Here is a 24,631-nt window from a genome sequence, read left to right on the forward strand (position 1 = left end):
CAGTTTTGTTGTGAAAAATACCCAAATGACATAAAGTTTCAAATTGAAGAAACAAGCCCTGATGTAGTGTTAAAGTGTATTAAAAAATGGATGATTGTAAATCCGCAGGACTTGATATGATTTTACCAAGGTCACAATATTAGGTCTAATAAATTTCCACAAACTTGGAAAACTGCCAAAGTAACTCCTCTGCATAAAGCTGTTGCAAAAAATGATGTAAATAACTATATACCAATCTATATCCTTCCCTGTCTTTCCAAATAAATGGAAAAACATGTGCATGATTCTCTTATAAACTAATTATAATCTTATCATGATAATCAGTCTGGCTTTTGACATAATCACTTGTATGAAACTGCATTCATATCCTTGATTGATAAATGGCTACATGCATTAGATAAAGGTGATATGGTTGACACTGTTATGGTAGATTTTGACTATGTAGACCATGAAAGTTTGCTTGAAAAACTATAAAGCTATCAATGTAATGAAAACTCCTAAACTGGTTTACTTAACTTACTGGTAACTGATAGAGTGCAAAAGCATGTCTAATTACTCACAAGTTTCTGAAAGTAAAAATATTAATTTTGGAGTACCACAGGGCTGTCTCCTTGGACCTCAGTTATTTATTCTATCTGTTCAATAGGAAATTCAATTTCAATATGAAATATTCCAAATGACACAAGGCAGGATCTTTGCAATTCTTTTTTTTAATTAGTGTCTTAAATGGATGAAATCATAAGACACTCAAACAAGTCTAAGTAATATAAATATCTCCTGCTCTTCTCTGCCTTTACATCTTTTTTATAGATAAATTTAAAAAAAAATATATTTTTAATTTTATATGCACACTGATGCTTGTTTATCACAAGCTTGAAACATTGTTTGATTTTTAGAATACTGTTGTCATATTGTGCTGAATATAGTGTACATAAGAAAAGGCCTCTAGGTAGTTTAGTTTATGTAACTGATTGTGTTGTCTTCTCTAAATAATGTCATTATTATTATCATTATTATTATTATTATTATTATTATTATTATTATTATTATTATTATTAATTATTATTATTATTATTATTATTATTTTTGGAGAGTGGCAGCTTTCATACAGAAGAAATCAGAGTTGAGGTGGTATTGTGCCAAATGCATGCTGGACATACATACCTGACTTGTGCATACCTTCTGAAGGGTGAACCATCACTGTAGTGCACACCATGCCAGTGTTCACCAGTAGTGGAGCATTTTTTGTCAGTTTTGACATGAAATGCCTCAAGAAACTCATGATGTATCACCCGAGAATCTCTAGGATTATTTTAGAGAATGCTGTGTACTTAAAAATAATTTGACTATATGTTTTAAGGATTTTATGTGTTGCCTGTCTCATTTTATTATAAATTTTACAGAATTTTACCATTTTTGTTCTATATTTTATCGTGCACTTGAAAGGATTTATCTTCCTAAATTTTTCTGCAATCTATTTTTACATTTGTCAAACTGTATCTTTAGCTTGCACCATGAAGTCACTTTTGTGCTTAGGTGCTGTTAGAAACTACCAGCTACATGTATAATTAGGCATGGTGGCCACAAAGATGGACAGACATGACCGTAACCCCAGTATATCTACAAAAGTGCAATACACACTTATTAGGCTATTTGAGGTGAAATCAGATAGCTTAACTATATGAAATGATCATATTCTTGTTAATTTTTATTCATCTAAGGTTTTTACTTAGCAATTACTTTTAGGCCTAAAAGAAAAAGTAACTTTGTTTTGTGGTTTCTCAACCATCCCTGTTTTTGGTGTGCCAACACTCAGTATGTTTTCCAAAGTAAAGAGCATGAAGAAAAGGTAATGCCATAGTTGCTGAACATTGTGATGTATCTGGAGTTTATTTGATTCAGCCTTGATCAATATTAGACATCATTGTGACACTTGCTAGTATATTTTAGCACCTACTGCATGTTGATTAGAAAGCATGATTCAGTAATGGCCAAGTTTGCATGCTATTCTCCAATTGTTCAGCCTCCCGATTGACAGCATTAGAGTGCGTATCCAGCTATTGTATAATTTATCATGTTGTTGAGTAATGCTGACAAGATCTTTTCTAAAAGGCATCAATTTAGATCAAGCAGCTTTGACTCATTTTGTTAAAAAAAAAGGGGGAAGAAATGAATTTAAAAAAATAAATCTAATTCTGACCAACAGACTGATCTGGGGTTTTTTTTTTTTTTTTTGCTTTAAACTGGAAACATTAGTTTTAAGGTTTTTATTTTTTAAGGTCTGATTTCATTATGTACCATGTTTAACGTAATATGTACCCAAAGTAGGGAGAAAATTCATTTCTGGGTGTAAATGGGTGTACTGTTCTTATGAGTGCACACCAGAGCTCTCGGTTATTAGGTGCTTTATGTAATGATCAAGAAAGTTCTTGTTATTTTGGATTTAATGCCAAATATCAGGACAGGATATGTGGCAGCCAGTATAACTTGTGGAGGAAGGTTCTGGGGAAAAAAACTCTTGTAAGAACCTCCAACCCAGGGGAAGCTACTGGCATTGTGTATTAATATTGGCCAAGCCCAAGGCTCAAAATCATGTGGACAGAAGTGAGATAGCAGTGACTGGTACAGGCAAGCACTTTAGACCACTCAACCACCCAGGGCCCCAATCAAGAAAGTTTAATGAAGAAGTAATTCTACCTTGAAATTGTGTTACCATCATTAACCTATATATCTGGAGCCTCTCTCAATAGGACATTTTGAAAATTTGTAGTAATTTTCAGTAGTATATGGAATTCCAGACACCATGTACATTTTTTAAAGTCAATAAAAAATAAAAGGCTCAGGTTGGAATGTAGTCAAAGAAAATTGGTATATGCATATTTGAAAACATAATTGAATAAACAACCATTTAGAATACCTAAAAGTAGTTAAGATACAGGAATAAAAATGTAGGATGCACTCCACAACTTGTCATCTCGGTGTGATATACAAGAAGACTTGATGTAGACAATTCACAATTTCAGTGAAATGGATTTACCGTGTGTGATTTAAAGTTTAAAGTACTCAAACATATGCAGATTATTATGTTGTTTTTTTTTCATTTTCCAGTAAGCCAAACAACTGGGTTTACATTTATTTGTGATAAAGTGGTCAACATCTCTGACATGCAAATTTCACACGTACATTCTAGTCATCTCAGTTATATTCGATGGCAGATTTTCCTTTGATAGCCTCATATTGGATGTAGCGAGTCGGTCTTTACACCTGTTGTATCATTACAGTTAATGGTATTCTCGGATTACTGGATCAGTGTAAATGATTTGGCTTGTTTAGGACAATCATTGCCCTGTTTGGAGTTGCAGAATTAAAATCAGTTCAGTTGAAGGAAAATATAGATTACATTTCCAGTTTTCACAGTCAAGATACTGTGAATCGATGTATTAAATTTTGGAGATACATTCTTCTATCAAAGACACTCTTTACAATATCAAGCAACATATTAGACTGATGGAGATAAGTAGTTATATTTAAATGTTCAGATACTGTATTTAGGTTAATAATGGTACAAAGTCCATTATTTTATCCAATTTAACAGTTGTTATCAGTGTGTAATGCTTGATAATAGGTTGTGGATTGAGAACATGGTTAGCTTTTCCTTTTTTCTGTTTCCATACAAAACAAAAAGTTAGTTATGAATGGAGTAAAACAAAAAATAATAATTAATTGATACATACCAGATCAACGTTAACTATTCCTTTGTTTGAGATGACATGGTATATAATTGTCTGTCGATGTTTAATCCTCTGGCTACATTTTTTTAATCCAAGAGATTATGATGGGCCAGAAAAACGGTCATTATTCCATTTAAGATATTCATCTTATTCAAATTTTCAAGTAATGCAGGACGACATGTTAGCAGACGATAAAAGTATGAAAACTCGTGGCCATCTGATGGGAAGTACAGTCTTTAATCAATAATTGGATGATTCTAATTACAAACAACAAAGATCCTGATCTGCCATAGCATAATGCACTTGCAGATCAGGGTATATTTTGTTTGTTCTACTGATTGAACCTAACAAACTGCACATACACAGATCTGCTGGCACGGTATGTGATGGTAGATCTGGGTCTTTGCACTTTGCAGTTTGCAACAGGACTTCTGTTTTAAGTGAGTATTCAAGGTGGGTACATCATTTCCACTTCTTGGAATCCTGCTAGTTCCCATCAGCAACCATTTTTAATTACTTAATTGGTTATAAAAAGTTAATTAATTAATTACTTAATTGGTTATAAAAAGTTAATCAATTAATTACTTATATGTTAAAAAAACAACATATTTTTAAATTTTGTTTACTTATGCAAGTACTTGAAAATTAGACATGTTCTCGGTTTACAATTTTCTTGATCAGTGTTCAGAATGATTTGCCCTTTTTAAAATATGATGCAGATCGATATAACATAGTGTGTGAAGTCGGATGTTGTGAAATTGGTCTAGGAGTTGAGTAAGTCTTCTTCAAATCCACAACACATTTAGTAATTACCTAAGCAGCTTATTGCAGCTGATTACTTCAGAATGAGGGGCCCAGAGTGGCCGTGTGGTCTAAAGCGCTCACCAATACGGATCACTGCCATCTCACATCAGTCTGAGTGGGTTCGAGTCTCAGATTCAGCCAATGTGAGTCTGTGAGAAAGCTTGCCAGTAGCTTCTTGTGGGTCAGTTGTTCTTAACTGGGTTTTTGCCAAGTTCTTCCTCCACCAGTTATACTAGCTGCCCTGTATAGCCTATTTTGTGCTGGAAAATGGCATTAGACCCTACTACAACACAACAACAACAACAAAAACAACCTGAGAAAAAATGACTTTAGTGTTAGTTTGTGATAGATAAACACAGGCAGTAATTTGTTGCTATAGTCATTAAAATATATAGAAAGCTGATTTTGAAAAGTGAAATAATGGGCGTGGCGTATATACTCGCTTATAAGACAAGTCCAGCTGCAGACTGCACAAACCCAGATCTGCCATCACAATATTAGATAAATATTGGCAGATATGGGTCTGTGCAGTTTGTTAGGAGTAATCAGTAAAACAAACAATGTAGACCCTGATCTGCATGTGCATTATGCTAGGGCAGACCATGATCTATCTTGAGTGCAGTTGACTTGACTTATAAATGGGCATATATGGTACTTCAGACAAGAACTGGTTGGACACAAGTATTAACTTGAAAGACATATCATAGTTTGAACTGGGGCGACTTACCAATCACTGGGTGGATATCTTTTGTATTTGCTTTAGGTCTGTTACCAGTAATTTTGTAATGTGGTGGGTCCAGTCACAATGAACAATCAGTACAGCTGCAAAATTATACTACATGGAAAATTTTAGAAATTGATAATTAAGACCATTTTTGAACAGTAAATAACTCCTTTGAATAAGAATTGATGCAAATGATCTGAAAAATTTCATTGAAAGGGGTGGGTGGCACTAATAGGTTTTATATGGTGCATTTATCTGTGTTTTTTTTATTAAAAAACTTGCACCATAATTCTTCTATACTGTTACCATAGCTTTTTCTATGTTTAAAAAACAGCAAACATTATCCAGACTCAGGGTGTAAGCAGGAGAAAAGGTAGTAAATAAACATGTATACATCTCCAGTTTGCATGTTTGTGATTTTATTCTCCTTGACTATAACTATCTAGGTGATCTCAAGGTCATAGAGGCTACAAGATGGTAACAAGCACAAAAATAACAGAGATACTTAATAAATTAAAGAAAACAAAGTGAAAGTTTCTACCTTGAATTGAAAGTTAATTTACTTTATAATTTCAGATAACCAATGAGTGTATTATAGAGGAGACTACTTCATATCACCTTTACGTCTTCATCCCTGTCAAGTTTCTTTCCTCTTTGAACAAGGGGGAAACAACTGTGATTAAAGCAGTGGAAGGATGCAAGAGTAATCTCCTGGTTAATGCCTGTTCAATTTCCTTGTGATGAATTCAGCAAAGGTCAATAAATAACTGTTTTTACTTTTCGCATTATGTTTGCAACTGAGCAAATAAATTTATTGATTAAGAGCACTATGATTAGATAAATATTTGTCCACTTGTATGAATGTTTGAAACAGATGTGTTACATTTATCTGACTCATTTGTCTGTAAGAGAATTTTTTCATGCATGTTCACAAATCTCGTCTTAGAACCCTGTTTGTTAAGGATGTGAATGTTAAGTAGTCTGTTGTTTCCTTTCAGACATTGTTTCTGTTATATGGCATCAGAACATAGGCATCTCTTTCAATAATGGAGATATTTACCTCAGTGATGAATAATTACATTTTTTGGTTATTAGATAAAGTACAAAGCTTGAAAATGTTTCCACATGAAAGAAAGCTTCATCAGTACTTGTTGTTGTTCAGAATATTACCATTAAGTACAAATTTAGATCTTGTACATGTATCAGAGTTTTTCATCTGGGAACCTCCATGATGTAAGGGTGTTTGTTTTTCTTTTCTTTCTTTCCAGTATGCATAGAAACCATGTAAATCTTTATACTTTCCTGTCTTATTTACATACATAACATTTGAAAGGAATCTCATTTCCTCATTTTGTTTAATTAATCTTGTGTTTTTTTAAATTGATTACTGTAGTATGATGTCTGCACTCGCAAATGTTCACTTTTTTATGGAATCTCAACAACAGCATTGTCATCATTTCTTCATTTCATGTACATCGTGTAATGTGCTTCCTGGCTACGGTGTTGGCTTTTTCACTTGTATTTTCAAGTGGACATGGACACTGATGTGCCTATGTATGCATTGATGCAAAAACAGATGAATCCAGTGGAAATATATAAACATTGGAGAAGAATTATTATGAATCATGTTAAAGAGGGGCAGCTGCAGGAATCGACTTGATATGGTCTTGGACTCGTAATGCAAGGATTCCTACTTTTATATCTGCCCTGATGGTGGGCCCAGGTTGCCGAGTGGTCTGAAGTGCTCACCGTTACAGATCACTGCTATCTCACGTCTGTCTGCATGGGTTCAAGTCTTGGGCTCAGCCACTGTGGGTACAGTATGATCACGATTTACAGAGGGTTATGTTTTTGAAGAGCACGCATAATTTGAGATTTGCTTAAATTGAGATGATTTTCTCTGTATAAATTCAGTATGTTAAAATTAGGGCATGCTTCTGCAAAGTAGATTAAATAAAAATATAATAAAAGTTTTCATAAAAACCATAAGGAAATGAACTTAAAACAGGAAATATAAAATAGAAACATGAAATTATGAATTTTAGTTAATAGAACATATGTACATTTAATTAAAAATGAAAGCTGCATTCTACATGTACTTTCACTAAGGTTTAAAGCATGCTTTATCATGGCTGTACTCTAACCAGCTTCATATTTTTTCACTAATTCAAGTTTAACCTCTAAAGAAATAGCCTTCCTTCATCTCTTGGGACTATCACTTGCTTGTCTTTTAGATGCCATCACTAATAACATTCCAGAATTGTACTGTAGCAAACAGTTTGTACATGTACATACGTATGCAGCATGGAGGCCACAATAAACAGAATGGTGGGTGCGTAAGAGCTGGGCATTGTGGGTAATATTTGTGTGCGACATTGACGTAATCTATATGTATGAGAGAGTTATCTCAATAGTAGCAATCTTTTAAGCATTTTTCCCCATCTTGCATTATTTCAAATTCATGTGAATTGAGATCGTGTTAATTGCGGTCACACTGTATGTGAGCAAGCTTGCCAGTAGCTTCTTATGGGTCGGTGGTTCTTTCCAAGTTTTTTCCGTGTTATTCCTCTGCGATTGATGCTGGCCACCATGTTTAGCCTATCTTGTGCTGAAAATGGCATTAAACCTTACAACAACAAATTTGCCCAGACCAGCACAGGTCAGCAGCTTCATTGTGTCCATGAGAAAGGCACTTAGCTTCCATTTTTTGTATAGCCAAAATGTGCACAAAGTACCATTATATATCAGCCTACAGACAGGTTAAAATACGAGTTTAAGAGCATCTTGTAACTGAATAGGTATTATATATGAAGATGAAGTCATTCATAATAATTTTTTTAATGACGGTAGTAAGAATAAAATATCTAACTGTTAAAATAATAAGAGAATGTACTGTTTAGCTGTTCTATTTTATTTATTAATTTGTAGAATATAATTTTTGTACAGCATTCTTTGCATGATACAACTTTTTTGATGTACAAGGGTTTTCAGATGTGGTGCTATAATTACAAATTTAAACGTAACACAATGTAGTTCATACTTCCCAATATGCATAAAGACATAGAATAAAAATTCATCTAGGCTAGAATACAATTTTAGAACTTCTCAAATCTTTTTACAGTACATATATGCTTCCTATAAAATTTCTAGACAGGTGTACATGTGTGTTAATGTATATGTGTGTGTGTCTATATATATATATATATATATATATATATATATATATATATATATATATATATATATATATATATATAGATATATATATAGATATATATATATATATAGAGAGAGAGAGAGAGAGAGGCTGAAACTGATTTGCTATTTTCACTGACAATCCTACATCAGTTTTCAAAGATGCACCAAACTGAACTCTATGCATACAAAATTGTTTTGAATCATACTTGCAACTGTGCAGTTACAACTACATGTATTTACATAGCTACAACTACATGTATTTACATAGCTACAACTACAGGTATTTACATAGCTACAAATACAGGTATTTACATGGCTTAAAAGTGGAGATGTGCAATAATACAAACGCAATCATGTTTTGGTCTGAGATAAGGTAAAGAACTGATGTGGCACTTAAGTGCATGTTGACCTGAAGGCCTGTGTGTTTCTATTCATTGTATCAAGCTTGTTCTTTCTGATGTCTAAGAACAAAGCAGTTATGTACTTAGGCAATACCCAGCTAAATTTTAAATTAGACCTGACTACTGGATAATTTACTGATCACCAGAACAGCAATATTGCTGCGTACTAATTAGCCTGGATAATTTACTGATCACCAGATTGCTGTGTACTAATTAACCTATCATTTAAATTCAGATTAAAGTGCATCATTAAACAGTTTTGAAAGAAATTAATTACATTCTTACAGTTTGGATGAGAAATGTTTAAGTTATGACTTTGAATTTATACAGTAACAGTCACTTAGGCACTGGACCATCATGCCCATAAATTCTGACAAGTTCTGGTTTTGATTCTGTGATTATGCCGGAGCTCACTTTTCTGGCAATAATAGTGGCCAGCGGTTTATTTTCTTTTTGTTAAGATTTGTGACAGTTAAAGGAGTGACAAGTGAGCAGAGCTGGTGATCCATCAATACATCTGACAGAATTTCAGATTAGTCTTTTCATATATTCTGGTTAAAGACCAGAAGAGTTTGCATGAGTCTGGACAGTTGTCCACCAGCACAAGTATGTTGTCACTGATTCTACTTACCAGTTTCAGGTAGTGTACAAAGTCAGCCTCAGTCTAATGCAATTATCCTATCCAACTGTGCAATTTCAGCAAATTCCATCCTTTTCTTTTGGAGGTGTGCTCTGATCTTCCACCCCAAAATAACTGTATTGGTATGTAAAACAGTGTGGAAAAGTTCAAAGGAAACTTGGATTAAGTTTCATCCAGAAATCTAGTTAGTCCATAATGAAAATCGTTGTGCCATTAACATCCAGTATGGCCACCGTGGTTGTCATCTTGCAAATCTCGTCACTCCTCCTGACTGGTTTTTACTAACAGACCTTTTATGACTTGTAGATGGACCTAAATGAAAATTGTACCAATCTGACCTATACTGCATAGCTGCAATGGCTATCTAAAATCAATACAATGCTTTTGCCAAATGACTTCTTTTAACTTGTAAATGGGTCTAATCATTATTGGTGCTGTGCAAGCATTAAACATGGCCACCATGACATCCCTCTTAAAATCTTGCTATCACTGCACCTCTTGAAACGGATGGGCATATCAGTATGGTGTTTTCACTGAACGACTTCTTATGATTTGTAAATGGTCCAGAATTAAAATGGGCTGATTTTGATACTCAGCTTGGCCACCACAATCTTGAAAATCATGTCATCACTACTCCTCCAGAGAGAATGGTCATATTAACATGTAGTTTTCACTACAAGAGTTCTTATGACTTGTGTATGGGCCTAATTGAAATTGGTGCTGTTGTAACATTCAACATGGCCACGGTGGCAGCAATGTTAAAAATATTGTTATTGATTGTACTCACACTTAACAGATGGTCATATCAACATGAGGTTCTTGCTAGAATACTGTTTATGATATTCAGATGAAGGCAATCCTGAAAATCATGTTGCTACACCACCTGAATGGATGGTCATATTGAGGTGGGTTTCGATTCATCCCTTTTCTTCACTTCTGATGGATATTTATATTTTCATTGGGACAATGTACAGCATTATATTTACAGTAAACAGGATAGTACACATTTCTGTTTGTAAACATGTCAAGAAGAAAAGTGTTAAGTTTTTCTCATGATCTGCATGCAGGAATTATTTTTCTTTGGTTTTTAACTTTTACAGTGTATGTAGAATTTTCAGATTTGTTTATTTGGAGGAAATTTGATTGCACTTTGAAGTGTTTTACACAAAATGGTTGCAGAAGATTGCCAGATTGATTATGTACTACATGCTAATTGACCAAAGAATAATTATTTGCGATGTTTTATTCATGCTTGAATTTTATGTTCAGAACATGTTTATTGACCTTATGTGAGAGCATTTTTCATTGATATCTTTTATGCCTGAATTTTTTATCATACAATTTTATACTGCATTTAATAGGCTACAATTTATTCTTGTATGAGCAGTATATATTTTTCTTTTGCTTCCAGAAGTGCCTTTGATCATGCTGCTTTAAATATAAAATGCTACCGGATATATTTACTAATTACATATTATCCCTATACAGTACTAATTACATATTATCCCTATACAGTACTAATTACATATTATCCCTATACAGTACTAATTACATATTATCCCTATACAATTCTTTATGACAACAAGCTTCAACACTAACTTCATCAGTTTTGTACAGGGTATATTATACCTTTTAGATCACGTGTTCAGAGGGAAAGTCTAATAGTTAAGTCACCTCCCACTTCCACCACTGTCCCACTCACTCCTGCAGAGTGGGTGTGAAACAGGAATATCAGATTTATTTTATGTTGAGATACCAAAATTCAGAAGCTTGGGGTTTCCTTGTTTGTTTAGATTACTGTGTATTTTGTCAGGCTTTGTTTATAATGTACCATCCAGTCTTTGAAAGACTTAGCATTTGCAATTATGCTGGCAAATATAGACTTGACTAAAAAAATATCAACTTATAATTATATTTGTTTCTTCTGAACTATATACCAAGCTTATGAATATAAAATTTTGTCTTGCTATATATAGCAGATACATCAATACACCTGTCTCAAGCCAGGCATGGTGTTATGGTATTCCATCATAATGTCTATCTTTGTTGGTGAGATGTGTACCTTAGCCAGATCCCCTGCCTCAGGGTCAAGTTCATGGCAAGGAAAAATGTGATTATGTGACTTGTACCATTTTCCAAAGTGCAACTATTGAACCAGTGAAGACATTATAATGAAACTGTAGCTCATTATATATCATTATCTGGATGGTGTGTCACATATAATAGCTCTGACCCCTGACAAAAGGTCAAGGTCATAAGATGAGCAAAATGTAATTCGTTGACTTGTATCTTTGTCTGGAGAATTACTTTTGAATCTGTTAAGCTATTTTAATCAAAATTTAGTGATTTACATAGCATAGTGAATGTGCCTCAGGGTGAAGGTCACGGCAAAGTAAAATGCAACTAAGAACATGTATTTTTATCCAGAGTATAACTTCTGAATCAATGAATATAATTAAATTACATTTGAACCAGTTTTTTAATGACAGGAGTGTATTGCATACCATAGTTACTTCTAGCAGTGCACCAGTATGACTGTTTAATTATATTTTAATAAAGCCTTTATATCTTAACCTAACATCATCACCTGTATTCAGTCATACTCATATGTGCAAGGTCAAGGCCATTTGAAAGAAACATAAATTGCTGACCTCTGTTCAGGTATAACTTTTAAACCAGTGAAGAGATTTCAATGAAACTTAGTCTTTTATATCTCTTGACTTTACAATGTCTCCCGTGTTCCCATTCATACTCACTGCCCCAACATCAACATCACTTAACACCAATGGAAAATGTAGACCAGTGCCCTGATGTCTTATCCATGCTGCCCCAAAGTCAACATCACTTAATGTAGACCAGTGCTTCATACAGTTAGGTCTCTATCTTAAGGTCAAGGTCATTAGTAGGGGAAAGGTCACAAAACTGGCATATTGTGACTGTTACACTATTGTTTGTTTAAAGCTGCAACTATAACTTTATCTTCACTTTAAAAAGAATACATGTTTGTCATCTTAAGGAAGATTTTCATACTGCATAATCATTTATAATTTGCAAGTTGCTTAATGGCACATCATCACACATTAGACTATGTCATGCAATCAGTAGATTTAAAAAATAACTTTAAAATATTAAATTAAAATAGTTTTTTTAAGAGTCTCATGTATAACTGTCACAGTGTCACAGATAGATTCATGATTTGTCTTTATATCATCACTTTTGTAGATGATGTGTTTACTTTAATTAATGAGCAGATCATGTTGCCTGGTTGATTCCCATTATTTGATAATGTGATAATAGCTAGCTTTTACTGCCATGTAGATTTTTATCACCTGATACAGGGCATTGACATACCAATATTATGAGTGAATAATTCGTAGCCTTATTATTAAATGAGATAATTCGTAACTATCTTATATTGGCTTTAAAGTTGTACTTATCATGCTCATGCGTTTAAATACATGTATTGTCTAATCTTGATGACTCCGCCAATTATTGATGATTTAAATACATGTATTGTCTAATCTTGATGACTCCGCAAATTATTGATGATTTAAATACATGTATTGTCTAATCTTGATGACTCCGCAAATTATTGATGATTTAAATACATGTATTGTCTAATCTTGATGACTCCGCAAATTATTGATGATTTAAATACATTATCTGCCATAGAGTTGATACAAGAGAATGGCACTAAGAAGGCGGTCAGGAACTTCAAAATGGTCAAAATATGTAGGCTGTCAGGAACTTCAAAATGGTCAAAATATGTAGGCTGTCAGGAACTTCAAAATGGTCAAAATATGTAGGCTGTCAGGAACTTCAAAATGGTCAAAATATGTAGGCTTCAGAGATATGTGATTTTAGATGGAATACTGATTTAGTAGGTTAAACGGGTCAACTTCTTGGAACATACTTTATGTTAGGATTACTTTACTCTTCATTTTGCATTACAAGCAAAGCAGTGATAACTGTTGCATTTTTTGCATTTCTTCTCTGATGTAGATGATTCATATTCATATACAAGTATATATAAAATATAAGTCGCTTACTCCAACATTTCTATTATTTTCTTTGTATTCAGCCATATCAGTTCAGACATACATGTAAAGGATTGTCACATACCACAGCCATGCACCCTACTTCAAGGTCAATGTCATGGATTGGGAAAATATTATTCTTTGACTTGAATTTTTTTTTCTTCAGAAGTATGTTTTGAACCACTTTAAATATTTTGATGAAAACTTGCCCAAGTATATATCATGGTATCAGGACAAGACTGTGTTGTTCATATTTTAGTAATGACCCCTGCCTCAAGGTCAACATCATGACAATGGAGGAAAATGTAATATGTAATTCTGTGACTTGTATCTTTGTCTGAAGTATAAGTTTTTGTACTGCCTGATGATATTTTAATGCAACGATAACCAATATATGGTACTCTATTTTTTTTAGTGTTTCAAACTGTTGCTGCACTTTTTCACAAACTCTATGATGTTTTTGCTAACATTGTGCCATTGTTCCAGTTGAAGCAGAAACTGCTTCAGTTTTACAGAGTATATGTATTAAATCATTTCTCAGTCATCATGTACCATCATTTAGCCTTTGTCATTATCATGATTTCTGCATTAATTAATGTTTGTATAATGGGATATGATTTCATTGTAAAAATATTCATTCTTGTTTTGTTTACCTTTTTTTTACCTTCACCATAGAGGCATGGGTATATAGTAATCCTTAGGTCCATTCATCCATCCATCCATCCATCTGGCATTTGGCTTACACAATTAGTCCCTGTTCTTGGGAGGATTGACATGGTCTTTGGTATATATTATGGTCATCACCTGAAGATGCACATATTGGCAAATCATTTTACCACCCACCCCCAATTTATTAAACGAGTTATTTGCTTTTCTTCTTGTAGCAGTGTATGACTCAATCTGTTTAGCACAACTTGTCACAGAGTTTTTTGTTGGTAAAACTTATTATTATAATCATCATTTGAGGAAGTGCAAATTGACAAAATCACCCCACCCCCATTTTCAGCTACTTTTCATAGCCTAGAAGAGCTTACATGGTGGCCTGCTGTCTCTAGTCTTTCATCTGTCATGCATCTATTAGCACAAGTCTGTTACAATATCACTACTCCTAAACTACTGACAGGATTGCCATGAAACTTGACACACACATTCACCTCAAGGTCAATGAAAATGATGCCAGTCAGGCATCTAGTAAGGTCACAGTGGTCATCTTGAAAATGTTGTTTTTGCTGCTTCTCTTGAACATGGGGTTTTCACTAAAGGACTTTTTATGTCTAGTAGTTTCTAAACATCTGTGATGCCCATTTAACAGCCATCGTGGGATCTACAGCAACTGTCATGAAAATCTTATCATTTCTCCTTCTAAATGGAAAGTTGTACCAACATTGGACTTTAACCACAAGACTTGTTGAAACAAATGTTATCATTACTGAACACTTTGTTAACTCTCAGAAATATTAGAGATGGTTTCAACATTTAGCACTTAGAAAAAGCTGTCTTATCTTGGATTCCTGGAAATTCTTTTCAGACAGTAGAGTGTCAGTCTGTTTAAGGGACTTGTGTTGTTCGAGTTATTGCTTAATTTTTTTTTGTCCTATAACAATGCATGATACAGTCTCATTGACATATTTTTTTTAATGGATTACCACAAAGCTTGGTAAATATTATTGTCATCAAAGATGCACATATCATCAAATCACTTTGTACCAATAAAATTTGTTAGGGAGGTGCTCTTTCTATATTGTAGCTTAATGCTTTGCATGACACAATCTGATTAGCGCTGCCTGGCCTTAAGCGTTTATGGATTGCCATAAGTAAATAGTATGGTTATCACCTGAACAAGCGCATATTAACAAATCACTTTGCTCTTACAATTTTGTAAGAGTTATTCCCCTTATTGTATTATGGCATAATGCTTTGTTTTGTGTGCATTGTATGACACAAAATCGTTAGTGGAAGATAATCCTGTAGTTTTTTAAGTGCTGTATTAATTTTTTTACCGCTACTGGTTATAGACCAGAAGAGTTTTCTGCAATGGGCCTTTGCATGTTACCCATTACAACAAGTTTCTTATCATCACTTCTAAATTATTTCATGGATTGCGGCCAAACCTTACAACTGCAGTGATTCCAAGGTCTATTTTTCCATTAATAAAAATGGTGCCCCAAAGACACCCAATATGACTGCCATGAAGGCCATTTGAAAATTGTATTGCTACTCATGAGTGGATTATTATATTGACATGATGTTTTCACAAAAACTCTTATCCCTGTTTGTGGAAATAATAAGCCAGCCTCAAGCAGTACATCATTTAAATGAATAATAAAATAACATGCTTCAAACATGCATTGTCCTTAATTTTCTTTGTAGATTACATAACTATCTTGTCTAATGTGTTATTTAGCCTGCTATAACATGCATGCAGCTGTGCACAGCTTGAACACAGATCTGAAGGCAAACCTTTCCTTAAGCTATTCACCTCAAGTCAAATGGCAGAGCAAACAGTAAAGACATGATTGATCGGACTGACCATTATGTGAGGGCAAACATTGGTGGATATTGTTCACAGTTGGGTGCATGTTATACTAGAACCAGTATGATTATCTTGTGCTGTTTCAAAGAACTGATTTTAAAGATACAAAATAACAGTGAATCAGTTGGATCTGCAAACATTACACCATGCCTTCTTACATGATGATATCTTATCATGCGAGTGTATTATTGGTCAAATGTAAATATTTAGAGTTTCATTAAAACACAGTTGTATACAGCGATCGAAATTGGGATCTTGAGTCAAATATGCATTTGCTTTTTCATTTCAAATATGGAAAAAGTCAGCCTTTCACTACATGATTTTTTTTTTCTTCAAAATGTCAACCTTTAATTTGTTCAGGGAAATTTTTCTTCGGATAATCGCGAAGAAAGCACATAAATGTGTTATGATTTACCTACGTGGCCACAGCTTCTGTCTTTTTACCTACGTGGCCACAGCTTGTGTCTTTATATAGAGATTTTGTTAAAAATAAATCGAACAAATGTTTATTTTTCATTGTTACTTGTACATAATCATTTCCATTTGATTATATGTCAGATATGAGTCTGGGCTTTCCATGAAAGTTTTTAATTTTCTTGCAAATAAATTTCATTAAAGCTCTAATTTTCTTTAACAATTATTGTAATATTTTTTCTGTTCTTTTTGGTTAAGAATAACTAGACCTTTAATCTTCTCTTTCTCTCTCTGTCTCTTGCTTACACACACACACACACACACACACACACACATGCAAACACGGCATAGAACAATCATACACTAGCAAAAGAGACACTTTCCACCTATAGATGGTCTAGGAACTTAGATTGCAAGGTACCATGTGCAGCTGGCTTGTATTATGAAACCAAAATGCTCTTAACTCTAGAATTTTCTTTGAAGAGTTTGCGAAGAGCTTTAGTCGTCATTTTATTATTCCTTACAAAAATCTATATCCTGTTATCATTTTCAAGTGGTAAAATGATTGGAAGAGTTATAGTGGAGCCATAGCATAATAACTAGCCATTAAAGACGATAACGGTATATAAATATTGCTTGCTTCACTTAATTCTTGCAAAGTATTGGCTAACTCCAGAAGAGAGTTTGCAGACTTTGCAAGGAGCTTTAGTCATCATTTTAGAAGAATTATTATTCCAAACGAAAGATCTGTAACCCGTTAATTTTTTCAAGCATTTAAATCATTGCAAGAGTTATAGTGGAGCTACAGCATAATACGTAACTCTTGAACACAATAACGGCATATAAATCTTGCTAGCTTCGCTTAGTTTTTGTAATGTATTCACTAATACGTCTTCAAGGATGTCCCCTATTGGAGTCAGTAGAAATATCAACTCAAAACAGTTCAGGTATGTGAACAATGTTAAGACGTATCCTAATTTTCTTCCAGATTCCCTAACGCTCATATATCTTGAAGAGAATTTATATAGTTAGCGAAGAGCATTTGCCAAACGGTTACAAGAAGTAAGATTCCAAAGGAAGACATGTATTTCGTTTACGTCTTCAAGAGATAAATGCACGGGAAAAAGTATGACAGAGCAACAGTAAACCCCAAAGCCCATTGGTAATTCTTAAAAAAAAGTCTTCTAATTCCCTTCTCAAATCGGGTCAGTTGTCATATTTACCGATGAACCTTTCAGGCATAAGGCGAACGTTGAAATCAAAACAGTCCAAGTATTTTAGGACTTATACAAATGTTTTTCCAAAATTCCCTAACACTCGTATATCCTGAAGAGCATTTTATAGTTAGTGAAGAGCATTTGCCAACAGGCTACAATATGTAGGATTCGAAATGAAGATTTGTATCTCTTTTATGTCTTCGAGACATAAATGCACGGGAAGAATAATAGCAGAGCAACAGCAATCCTCAAATGTCCATTGGTAAGTCTTGCAAAAGTCTTCCAATTCTCTTCCCAAATCGTCTAAGTTGACATTTTACCTTACAAAGCCTCGTGGATTAGACCAGTGTTTCTCAAACTTTTTTGTCTTGTGGCGCATCAAAAAGATCTAAAAAAATTCACGGCACACCTGAAAAGATTGTTAAAAAATTTGTGGTGAAGAACTTATTTGTTTTTACATATATATTTAATTCTAAATTTAATGTGAAGGATGTGCCTGCTTTCGAGAGCAAATCAGATTGAAGCGAGGCTCCAAAGTCGACAAACAAGCCCGCATTTCATTGTCGATGTTAAGAAGTCTCTCTCTCTCTTTCGATTTGATTTCAGTCAATGCTGAAAATCCAAACTCACAAAACCACGAAGACACAAATGGCAGGATTATTTTGATTGCTTTTGAACTGATTGCAGGATATGACTTCTTGATTGAGATCCAAAACTCATCCAGGCTCTTTTCGAGAAATATTGACTGAAAAAAAAATATCGTTTTTTTAAAAATCAATGAGCTGTTCTTCTTCGATTGTAAGATTTGTAGTTTCGTTGTTTCCAAATGGATTGATCACCCATCTATATTCCTCGCTTGCATGTGATGGGAAGTAATGCTGCAGTGCCGATTGTAGGTCTCTCAGTGTGTCCAGAAATTCGAGGATGATTTTCTTGTTTGAATGAGATCCTATGACAGTAGGAAGACAGTCGAGGACTCCCTTCGAGACCTTATTTTGCCACAGCGACAACTTTTCATCAAATGACTTCAGTTTTGATGTTGCAGTGATGATATTTTCCGATGGTCCTTGAAGACTTAAATTCAGCGAATTTAATTTGTCGAATAAATCGGAGAGAAAATGAACCTTCAGCCACCAGATTTCGTCATGAAGAGAGAATCCAAAGTCTGCTTTCTCAATCTCCAAGAACGAAATCACTTCAATCTTGCGATTTAACACTTTTCCCCATTGAAAGCCAACGAACGTCGGTATGGTACAGCAGGCATTTGTAGTCTGAATCCATCGCTTCACAGAGTTGAGAGAAAAGTCGAGATTGAAGCGGTCGAGATTTGATGAAGTTTACAACTTGAATAACTTGGTTCAGAACTTATATATGTTACTTTTTAACTTTTGCGACATTGATTTACCATTTAATTTTTCGATATGTTAAAGGTTTCAAAACGCTAGCAATTTTAAATATTTTTTAAAAAATCACACGGCACACCTGCAAATCTCTCGCGGCACACAGTTTGAGAATCACTGGATTAGACGAACGTTGGTTCTTATGCTAAAGCTTTTAAAATGCTCTTGAAATGCTCTTAACTCCAGAAGACCATTGAAAGAGTTCGCGAAGACCTTTAGTAGCCATTTTAGAAGAATTATTAGTCCTAACGAAGATCTGTATCCTGTCAACATTTGCAAGTGTTAAAATGATTGGAAGAGTTACAGTGGATCTACAAAATGATAACTAATGCTTGAAGACGATAACAATATATATTGGCTAATACGTTTCCAACGATCTCCCCTATTGGGGTTCGATGAAATATCTGATCAAAACAGTTCAGGTATGTGACAAAAGTTAGGACTTATCCTAATTTTCTTCCAGAATTCCATTGTGACATTATTTCTTGAAGAGCATTTATCAAATTATCGAAGAGCATTTGCCAATAGGTTGCTAGAAATAAGATTCTAAAGGAAGATATGTATCTCATTTACGTCTTCAAGAGACAAATGCACTGCAAGAATAATAGCAGTGCAACATCAATTACCAAATGCCGTTTGGAAACTCCTACAAAAGTCTTTCAGTGCTCTTCTCAAATCGGGTTATTTGACATATTACCTCAAAATTCTTCAGGCATAAGACGAACGTTGGTTGTTATGCCAAAGCTTCTGAAATGCTCTTGACTCAAGAAGAACATTGGAAGAGTTTACGAAGAGCTTTATTCGTCATTTAAGAAGAATTATTTTCTCTATTGTATATCTTTATCCCGTTAATAGGAAGAGTTATAGTGGAGGCACATCATAACAACTAACCGTTAAAGACGATAACAGTTTATAAATCTTGCATTCATCATTTAATTCGTATAACGTATTGGCTAATACGTTTCGAATGATCTCTCCTTTTAGAGTCAGAAAAAATATAAACTCCAAACAGTTCAGGTATATGACAAAAGTTCGTAATTATCCTAATTTCATCCAAAATTTCCTAACGCTTGTAAATCCTGAAGATCATAAATATACTTAGCGAGTAGCATTTGCCAATACGTTACAAGAAGGAAGATTCCAAAGGAAGATATGTATCTCGTTTAAGTCTGTAGTAGATAAATGCTCTGAATAAATTATAGCAAAGCAACAGAAATTCCAAAATGTCCTTTGTAAATTCCTGCAAAAGTCTTATAATTCTCTTCCCAAATCGGGTCAGTTGACATATTACCTCAAAACTCTTCAGGCATTAGACGAATGTTGGTTCTCATGCCAAAGTTTTTGAAACGCTCTTGAAATGCTCTTAACTCCAGAATTTCATTGGAAAAGTTTACGAAGAGCTTTAGTCGTCATGTAAGAAGAATTCTTATTCATATGTCCTGGCCAGACTTCGAATTGGTCATACTTATATAACCCACTCAAACATACTCAAAGGCTAAGACCCACCAGAGTGCGTTTCCTGCAATGAACCATTCACTGTTAACCAATTTATGAAGGAGCGTTTCGACCTCCAACCCACGCATGATCAGTACTACAATATGCATGACATGAAGGGACTTTTTGAAACAATAAACGTGACTTGTATTATCGAATTCCTGAAAGAAGCAAACATTTATTCTAAACTATAACTTGTATGCCATCATCTTGATCAGTATGCCATCATCTTGATCAATTGCTGTAACGTATTGGCTAATACGTTTTCAATGATCTCTCCAATTGAAGTATCCAATCAAAACAGTTCAGGTATGTAATCAATGTTAGGAATTATCTAAGTTTCTTCCGAATTTCCCCAACACTCGTAAATCTTGAAGAGCATTTATACAGTTAGCGAAGAGCATTTGCCAATACATTACAAGAAGTAAGGTTCCAGATGAAGATATGTATCGCGTTTACGTATTCAAGAGATACATGAACAGGAAGAGGCATAACAGAGAAACAGCAGATCCACATGCCCATTGGTAATTCTTACTAAAGGCTTCAAAATGTCTTACCAAATAGGGTCAGTTGACCTATTACCTCAAAATGCTTCAGGCATAACACGAACGTTTGTTCTTATGCTAAAGCTTTTGAAATGCTCTTAAAATGTTATTAACTCCAGAACAGCGTTGCAAGAGTTTGCTGAGATCTTTGGTCGTCAGTTAAGGAGCATTCTTATAATTAATCCCGTTAATATTTTCAATTGTTACAATGATTGGAAGTGTTATAGTCGAGATGCATCATATTAACCAACCCTACAATACGATAATGGTATATAAATCTTGCTTTCTTCCAGTAATTGTTGCAATATATTTGATAATACGTTTTCAATGATCTACCATATTGTACTCAGAAGTTGTTGTTGTTGTTATAGGGTTTAACGCCATTTTTCAGCACAAGATAGGCTATACATGGCTGCCAGTATTAATGGTAGAGGAAGAACCTGGGCAAACCTCGGAAAGAACCACCGACTCACGAGAAGCTACCGGCAAGCTTTCTCACACATCCACATTGGCCAAGCCCGAGACTCGAACCCACGCAGACAGAGGTGAGATGGCAGTGATCCGTGACGTAGAGCGCTTTAAACTGCTCGGCTACTCGGGGCCCCCCTCAGAAGTAATATCAATCAAAACAGTTCAGTTATGTGAAAAAAGTTACGACTTATCCTAATTTTCTTACAAAATTCCCTAACGCTCGTAAATTTTGAAGAGCATTTATATAGTTAGCGAAGAGCATTTACCAATACGTTACAAAAAGTAAGATTAAAAAAAAGGAAGATTTGTGTTTCGTTTACGTCTTCAGGAGATAAATGCACTAAAAGAATTATAGCAGAGTTATAGCAATCCCCAAAAGCCATTTGGTAATTCTTATAAAAGTCTTTCAATTCTCTTCCCAGCTCGGGCCATTTGACATACTACCTCGAAGTTCTTGAGGTGTAAAAAGAACGTTGGTTCTTATGCTAAACGTTTGAAATGATCTTTAAGGTCTCTTAAACGGATAAAAGCATTGGAAGCGTTTGCGAAGACCTTTAATTGTCATTTAATAAGAATTATTTTTTCTAAGGAGGATCTGAATTAAGTTAACAATTTAAAGTGTTAAAAAGATTGGATGAGTCAAACTGGAGATACAGCATACTACCAAACCATTACAGAGCATAACGGTATGAAACTCTTGCTAGTTTCATTTAATTCTTGTAACGTATTGGCTAATACGATTCCATTGATCACCCCTTTTGGACTCAGTTGAATTATGAAATTAAATCAGTTCAGGCATGTGACAAAAGTTATGACTTTTTCTAATTTTGTTCCAAAATTCCCTAACGTTCGTAAATCTTCAAGCGCATTTATATAGTTACCGAATAGTGATTGCCAATACGTTACAAGAAGAAAGATTCCAAAGTAAGGTATGAATCGCGTTTAAGTCCTCAAGAGATAAATGCACTAGAAGAATTATTGCAGAGCAAGACCAATCCGAAAATGACCTACATTAATTCGAACAAATGTCTTCCAATTCTCTTCCCAAACCCTGTTAGTTGACATATGAAGGCAAACCTCTTCTGGCATAAGACGAACGTTCTCATGCTAAAGCTTCTGAAACGCAATTAAAGCAAGACGAGCATTGGAAGAGTTTGCGAAGAGCTTTAGTCGTCATTTAAGAAGAATTCTTATTCCTAAGGAATAACTGTATCCCGTTAATAATTACAGGTGTTAAAATAGTTGGAAGAGTTATATCGAAGCTACAGCATAATAACAAGCCCTTAGAGATGATAATAGTGAATAAATCTTGCTTGCTTCACTTAATTCTTGTAACATATTGGCTAATACGTTTTCGATGATTTCCCCTGTTGAATTCATTAGAAACATCAAATCAAGACAGTTCAGGTATGTGACAAAAGTTTGGACATATCACAATTTTTACCCAAAATTCCCTAACGCTCGTAAACCATTGAAGAGCGTTTATATATTTGCGAAGAACACTTGCCAATCCATTACGAAAAGTAAGATTAAGAAGAAAGATATGTATCTCGTTTACATGCACTGGAAGAATTATAGCTTAACAACAACAATCCCAATAATGCCATTGGGTAATTCTTTGAAAATTCTTCCAATTATCTTCCCAAATCGGTTCAGATGACATATTTTCTCAAAACATTTCAGGCATAAGACGAACGTCAGTTCTTGTGTTAAAAGTTTTTAAATGCTTTTGAAATACTCTTAACTCCAGAAGAGCATTGGAAGAGTTTTTGGAGAGCTTTAGTCATCATTTAAGAAGAATTCTTATTCCTATGGAAGATCTGTATCCCGTTGATATTTTCAAGTGTTAGAATGATTGGAAGAGTTATAGTGGATCTACAGCATAATAACTAATGGTTGAAAACGATTACGGTATATAAATCTTGCTTGCATCATTTCATTCTTGTAGCGTATTGGCTAATATGTTTCCAATGACCTCCCCTATTGGAGCTAGATGAACTATCAAATCAAAACAGTTCAGGTATGTGACAAGAGTTAGGACTTATCCTAATTTTCTTGCAAAATTCCCTATCGCTCGTAAATCTTGAAGAGCATTGATATAATTAGCGAAGAGCATTTGACGGTAAGTTAAAAGAAGTAAGATTCCAGAGGACGATCTGTATCACGTTTGCGTCTTTAAGAGATAAATGCACTGGAAGATTTGAAACAGAGCAAAGTAATCCCAAAATTACCTTTGTTGCAAGAAGTAAGATTCCAAATAAAAATAGTTGTCATGTTTTGGGTCCACAAAAGATAAATGCACTGGAAGAATTATTGCAGTGCAAGAGCAATCCCAAAATGCCCATTGGTAATTCTTACAAAAGTCTTCCAATTCTCTATCCAAATCGTGTCAGTTGACATATTACCTCAAAAGTCTTCTGGCTTAAGACGAACATTGGTTCTTAGGCTAAAGCTCTTGAAATGCTCTTAAATCCAGATATGCATTGGAAGAGTTTTCGACGAGCTTTAGTCGTCATTTAAGAATTCATAATCGTAAGTAAGAACTGTATCCAGTAAATTTTTTAAAGAGTTAAAATGATTGGAAGAGTTATAGTGGAGCCATAGCATAATAACTAGCCATTAAAGATGATAATGGTATATAAATCTTGCTTGCTTCACTCAATTCATGTAACGTAATGGCTAATACGTTTCCAGTAATATCCTCTTTTGGATTCATTTGAAAAATCCAATCAAAACAGTTCAGGTATGTGACAAATGTTAGGACTTATCCTAACTTGGTACCAAATTCCCCAACGCTCGTTCATCTTTAACGGCATTTATATAGTTAGCGAAGAGCGTTTGCCATTCGTTACTAGAAGAAAGATTCCAAAGGAAGATATGTATCTTACGTTTCCAAGAGATAAATGCGATGGAAGAATTACGACAGATCAACAGCAATCCCAAAATGCCCTTTGATAATTCTTACAAACGTCTTCCGATACGCTTCGCAAATCAAGTCAGTTTACATATTACCTCCAAACTC

General features: G+C 34.3%; 1 protein-coding gene and 1 long non-coding RNA gene across 6 annotated transcripts in view; both read left to right on the forward strand.

Annotated features, from left to right (window-relative positions):
* LOC149803680 (G protein-activated inward rectifier potassium channel 2-like) overlaps positions 1-8,392 on the forward strand; it is a 208,860-nt gene extending 200,468 nt beyond the window's left edge. For all 5 annotated transcript variants that reach the window (XM_089953455.1, XM_089953456.1, XM_089953457.1 and 2 more), the window contains one exon: positions 5,836-8,392. The gene's annotated coding sequence lies outside the window, so the exon portion shown is untranslated. The remainder of the gene's footprint in view (positions 1-5,835) is intronic.
* Positions 8,393-8,530: 138 nt separating this feature from the next.
* Positions 8,531-16,692, forward strand: LOC149803683 (uncharacterized). The gene is made up of 2 exons (XR_016420247.1): positions 8,531-13,199; positions 13,305-16,692. It is a non-coding gene; the product is annotated as an uncharacterized LOC149803683 (long non-coding RNA).
* Positions 16,693-24,631: the final 7,939 nt, after the last annotated feature.

This window comes from Sinohyriopsis cumingii, chromosome 3 (assembly GCF_028554795.1).
Source record: "Sinohyriopsis cumingii isolate HCF-2022 chromosome 3, ASM2855479v2, whole genome shotgun sequence".
NCBI classification, from domain to species: domain Eukaryota; kingdom Metazoa; phylum Mollusca; class Bivalvia; order Unionida; family Unionidae; genus Sinohyriopsis; species Sinohyriopsis cumingii.